General features: G+C 52.8%; 1 long non-coding RNA gene across 1 annotated transcript; it reads left to right on the top strand.

Annotated features, from left to right (window-relative positions):
• Positions 1 to 2,347: 2,347 nt before the first annotated feature.
• LOC111815714 lies at positions 2,348 to 5,386 on the top strand. Its single transcript, XR_002820365.1, has 3 exons — positions 2,348 to 2,569; positions 4,122 to 4,199; positions 5,193 to 5,386. It is a non-coding gene; the product is annotated as an uncharacterized LOC111815714 (long non-coding RNA).
• Positions 5,387 to 6,000: the final 614 nt, after the last annotated feature.

The raw sequence follows: 6,000 nt of genomic DNA, 5'->3' as shown, positions 1-6,000 counted from the left end.
ATTTCCCATGTAGCTCAAATTCCCGCTTGCCCGCTGTCCCATTTCCCCTCAGTTCCTTGAAATCCCACACTGGTGGCTTTAATTGTCTTTTCCCTCTTCTTAAAGCTAGGGTGAGAAGGGCAGGGGAAAGAAAATCTTTCCTGCAGGGGCAGACGGAAGGAGATTGGTTGCATGAATGATATTTTGTCCCCAGATACTAAAACGAAGTTTGAGGCATGCAAATTACAGATAGATACAACCAAGGGAGCCAGGCAAGGTGTGGATTGCATCTAAACCGAACTGGGTCACCACATGTGACTCTCAGTGGAAATTAAAAATGCTTATTGATCAAAATAATAAGTACCATAATTGAGTCTGAAAAAAACCCTCAATATTATATAAGGGGCCTATTGTAACCCCAGGCAACAGGACTCTGGAATGACCTTCATTTTGAATGGATTTCTTTTACAGCATTTATTCCACTTTCTGTTGGGATTTAACCAGAAAAGAGAACATTTTTCATAGAGATAGCATTGAGAAATACAGCCGGTGGGGGAGGTGGGGACTTGTGCCCACAAGGAGTTCTTTGGGGTAAGGATCAAGGCGACAGAGCAGGGCAAATGTAACTCTACTGGTTTTCCAATTCCTCTTCTGCAAAGAACTGTTGTGCAAAGAACTGTTGTTAGAAAACCCAGTCAAAATGTTCCTTTGGAGAATGAAATTACAGAAAGGGTTTCTTTTTTTCTTTCTCTCTCTCTCTTTTTAAAATGTATTTGGTACAGGGTCTCACTATGCAGCTTGGACTCTTAGTGATCCTCCTCTTTTCAGCCTCCCCTTGTCTGGGATTACAGTCGTGTGCCACCATGCCTGGACTTGGTGGCCGGCTCAGTGTGCCCTGGGGGTGGGGCTGGTGTGGCATGTGGAGCTAGAGATCAAACCCTGGTCCCTTTGCTTACTTAAGCAGGCTCTTAGTCTGCTGAGCTATTTCTGTGCCCAAAAAGAGAATTGTAAAGAAAGACTTGTGGGAGGAGTCATAAGAGTATTAATACAATTGTTGATTAAGTTCAAAACAAAATACCTTTGACTAATAAATATTTTAAAAGGATACCTAAGAGGAAATGTGCCACTATCATAGGAGAGCAGGGAGCGGAGCGAAACAGACACAGCGAAAGGACTGCACAGCCAAAGGACTGCGTGAGAACCAGGTGGAGGGAACAGGACTTTAGTCATCGAACCAGACGGAGGAAAACCACAGTCATCACTAGGAACAAATAAGCCGATTGTCATTTTAGGGAAAAGGGCACCAAACCATCAGTCAGTCTTGGGAATGCTGTGTCGTGTTGGGTAAGTGTGCTTTTGCAGAGAGTGTCCCTCATTTACCGTGCAATTGACACCACCGTTCTTTGCATCATTTTGCTACGTACCCACGTGCTATACGCAAGGCTGTTTTAGGAGCCTGTAAGACAATGCATGTGCGTCTTTACAGAAGTGTGAAGTGTGGTCCCTGCCATACACAAATGAGCCATGAAAAGGATGGGCAAAACTTATTAAGAACTTATTGCTATATATTAAATAGTTATAGGGGCTTGGCATGCAGGCTTTCAATAAAGATATTGATAGGGGCCAGGGAGATGGCTCAATAGAATAAGCACTTACCTGGCAAGTGCAAGGGTCTGAGTTTAATCCCTGGTTCCACCAAAAAAAAAAAAAAAAGATATTGATAAAGGGCCAGTCAAATAGCTCAGTGAATTAAAGCCCCTGCAAGCAGGTGCAGGGGCTAGGGGTTCGATCCAGGGCCTGCTGTGACCCCCCACCCCCCAGGGCATGCTGAGACATTTGAGACTGGGCATGGTGGCGCAAGCCTGTAATCCCAGCTCTTGGGAGGCTGTAAACAGGTGGATCACTACGAGTCCAATCTAGCAATGAGACCCTGAACACCCTGTAGACCCTTCCCTAAAGTATAAAAAAAAAAAAAAAAAAAAAAGAATTCTTACAACTCTCAATTGGCACAGTTATTACCCCCGTTGTAGAGATGAAAAGCTGAGGTCCAGGGAGGTGAAGTACTTCTTGGTGTCACAGGAAGCAGTGAGACAAGAGTGCTGCTGTAAAGGGCTAAGAGCTGCCCACTTGATACGCTTGGGGGCAGCCAAAATGTGAGGCACAATTGCCGAAGCACCCAAGGGTGACTCAAACAGACTGCCATGGAGCTGTACACCCCCTGGCAAGGGAGGGAAAGGCAGGAAGGGCAGGCTCTCTGGAGGGATGGCAAGTGGGCTGGGCCTTCAAGTGGGGGTGGGCTTTGCATGAGTGGATTCCAGGTGAAGCATCGTCCAGGTGGAGGTCGTGAAGTGGCCCTGGAATTGTAACGGTGAAGGTGTCTCTGGCCAATCTTACAGTTCCTCCTGGCTGCAGTGGGTTGGAAGCCCTGGGAAGCCGGGCTCCTCACACTGCCAGGCGTGTAGGAGCTGTCTGAACGGCTTGTCAAAACGCAGCTCCTGGGTCAGCAGGCTGGAGGTGGTGTGGGGGAAGCTGGTCTTGGCCCCCCACTTTGAGCAGCTGGCCTCTAGGAGGCGTGGATTCTGACTCACAGGTGGGTTTTAATCAGGGAACTGAGGCCCAGGAAAGACCGCTTGGTGCTGATGGAGCAAGGTGCTCCGGAGTAAGCTTCAGCTCTGGCTCCTCACGTCCTCCCTCGTGAGGCTCAGAAACCCAGTGGAGTTCAGACCCAGGCAGGAAGGCAGAAACCACAGGAGGAACTGACACGGGTGAATTCACCTGTGGGCTCCCATGGTTATGTATGCACCAGAGCTGCTGGAGACCGTTCTTTATCTCTCTCCACAGGACTGATGGGGCAGAATATATTGTTGTTCTCTAGAGGTTAAGAAAGGAGAACTGTTGGCTTGAGCTTGGCCACCCTTATGGGCTTGTCCAAGCTGAAGCTGGGCCTGGTCACCGAGCACACGCCGGCTCACTTTTCCATGGCCGGCAGATCTGCTTAGTGAATGAAAAATGCTGCTAATATCAGTCTGAAAAAAAAATTCATCAGGAAATTAAATCTGTGGCTTTAAAACATCCCACACTGCTTTCTGGCACTGGTTGGTCTCCTGACTGGGACTGTTCCTTCTGACTGGAGGCCTCCTTCCTTCCCTCTCCGGTTCTCCTACCCACTCTCCCCTCCTTGCTTCCTTCTTATCCTCCAGGGCCTTGAGCTCTTCTTCTGCCTTTTTGCTGGGCTCCTCCCTGTGGCTTCAGGCATCCTTTCCTCTTTCTAGGCCTCTAGCTTTTCCACAGCTCCATGGAAGCCTCTGTCCGTCTCTCTTTCACTTCCCACTGGGGAATCCTAAGTGCTGAATGGGCCCTTCAAACCAGCCCTGAAGCGGCTGTGGCTTGGGCGGTGGGCTGGGGTCTGGGGACCTGGCCAGGCCAAACAGAAGCCCATTGAGAGGCTGCCCCTCAGCACACACGACCCAGTCCCGCCTCCGGGTGGAGAGAGGCGTCCCCGGAGGCAGTGGCCAACATCCTGGCCACCGTGAATGACCTGTGTGTCTGACTGCGGGGGAACCTTTGTGGGGCAGCCTCCAAATCCTGTAGACCTATGAGCCCCGCTATTGGTGTGAATATACTCATCTTGACAATGCTTGTCAGTACATCCCCACAGCCATGCTGATTTCATTAATTGGAAGAATTAGTTCTTTGTGGCCGGTGAAATATGGAGCCAAAACACACGGAAGGCTTTTCCCCAGTGACCCAGAGACCCTTGGACGAACTCCTGGGTGCCATGCAAATGGATCATTTCGCAGAAAGAAGACCACTGGATGTTTATCTAACATCACTCCCCATCCCCCACAGACCCCGGAGCCCTCTCACATCTGGCTGCTTTTGCTCCGCTCATTTCTTTGTGCAGAGCGAGGGCAGGGAGGAAACGTCCTCAGTCTGAAAACATCCAGCAGCAAAGTGTAAATTGAATGTGTAGAGAGGCCTAGGGAGGGGAAGTCTTAGGTCCTGGGGTCGAGGAGTGAGGAGACTGTGTCCTCACCCCTACTCCATGGGGGCAAAGCTGGCTCTGTACCCTGCATGTGCCACTGGGACTTATGTGATGCCAGGCAAGCTATGTGACCCTCTGAGCCTCAGTTTCCGCACAGGCACAGTGAGGAAACCTTCAGGGCACTGGTGGAGGATTCCTGGGGGGAAGGCGCACGCTGTGCAGTGCTCGGCACACAGTAAGCGGTGGGTTGCAGCTGAGAGCCTCAGTGTTTCCCTCCTATGAACGCTAGCTCCGTGCAGGGAGGCAGATGGGCCAAATCATGACCAGAGGATGGAGGCAGATGGACAAGAAAGGGTGATCAAGGGGACGGGGTGGAATGACAACCCACTGGGGTGAGGGGCAGATGGGGCATTTCCTAGGGAAGGTGGACCGAGGATGGCCCACCAGAGACTCAGAGACAGTTTCCTGTGGGAGGCACAGATGGGTGAGACTCCAGCAGGGGAGGCGGACAGAGGGACAGCAATTCTGTGGGGTGGGAGAATAAGGGCCGGGGAACCTATGATAGGGGAACAGCTGGGTGGGATGGGAGGAAGAGAGGGGGAGGAAGGGAAGGAAGGAACAGGGAGGGACGGGGAAGGAGGAAGGGGGGAGGGAGAGAAGAAACTGACTCGTGGCCTGAGAAGACACCAAGAGCCAGGGTCGTCTGGCTTCTGTCCCCCTCCTCCCGTCACCCCTCCCTGGGTGGCCCCACAGATAAAACCTCAGCCACGAGGAGGAGGGGGAAGAGGGAGAAGGCTGCTATTGGAAAGAAAGGGGAAATAAAAACTGGCTAAAAGTTGTATTTATTTAAAATAAAGGTTCAGTTATGCTTGAGTGTAAACATGCGGCCCATCCCTCCCTCCTTGGCTCTTCTGGTGGCAGAGGGCTCAGACCACACAGCTTGCTGGGGCAGGAGGCCGAGAGGCCTCTGCGGGCCAAGGGGATGGGGGGGGGACTAGGGTGCCCCAGGTGTGGAGAGGGGAGAGGGGCCGGAACTTGGTGACCTGCGGTGCACAGCTGGGCTGGGCTGGTGCCCTGACTCACACACAAGCCCACACGTCCAGGAGGCTGTGGACAGGCTGAGGGTGCTCCAGGGCTGTAGCTGTCTCCCAACCCTGCCTCCAGCAGCGAGCCCCTGCTTCTGTTTGAGGTGGAAACCTTTCCCAGCCCTTTGTCCTCTTGCTTTGAGGTTCCACCTGACTTCCTGAATTTTGGTGACTGAACCTTTGGGTGGCCTGAAAGAGTCCGAGCTCCTTGGAGGCGGCAGTACCCGTGTCAAAGAAGCTGGAGTGGGACACCCTGGGGACCGTGCCCTGCAAGCGCTTTGTGAAGAGGGTGTGAATGCTGTGCCTCTGCGTTGGTGGCCCGGCGAGCCAGGGAAGGGCTGTGGTATGCAGGGTCGGGAGGGAATAGGCAGGAAATGTTTGTGATAAGAGTCTTCCCTTCTTGCAGGCTCCCCGCCGTCCAGAGCCAGCTGCGGATAAGGCTCACAGCTGAGCTGCAGCCGGCCCAGCCTTTGTAAGCCAGCGAGGGGCAGTGGGGTGGGGCCCCCGGGGCTGCAGACAGTGTGGTGATCAGAATGGCCCTGAGGGCCCACTTAGGGCTCCTGCCCTTGGGACCAGGAATTCCAACCAGACTTCAGAAGTCCAGATCAAGCCCTTAAGGAAAACAAAACGAAGCAAAACAGTAGAACAAATAGCCTCCCCCTACCCCATTGCCCAAGTTGCTGAGGGGTGGGGCAGGTTAGAACCATGACTGGCCCAGGGGAGATCATGCCCTGCTTGGGTCACACCAGTAATGGACAAAGGAAGACGGAAGGATGTGCAGACAGGCCTGGCAAGCTCCAAGAAGCCGTGCAACTCACAGCCTGGGAGAAGCCCAGTGCTCAGGAGCCTGTGTCACCGTCAGTTGCCAGGCGTGGTGCACCTTGGGCTCCCCTTCTCCATTTTGCTTAAGGCCCAGTGGCTCCACCATCTGTGGTTGACTTGGACTGCTCA

The sequence above is a fragment of the Octodon degus genome, unplaced genomic scaffold (genome assembly GCF_000260255.1).
Source record: "Octodon degus isolate 3935 unplaced genomic scaffold, OctDeg1.0 scaffold00020, whole genome shotgun sequence".
In the NCBI taxonomy this organism is placed as follows: Eukaryota; Metazoa; Chordata; class Mammalia; order Rodentia; family Octodontidae; genus Octodon; species Octodon degus.
This window is presented reverse-complemented; position numbering and strand designations above follow the sequence as displayed.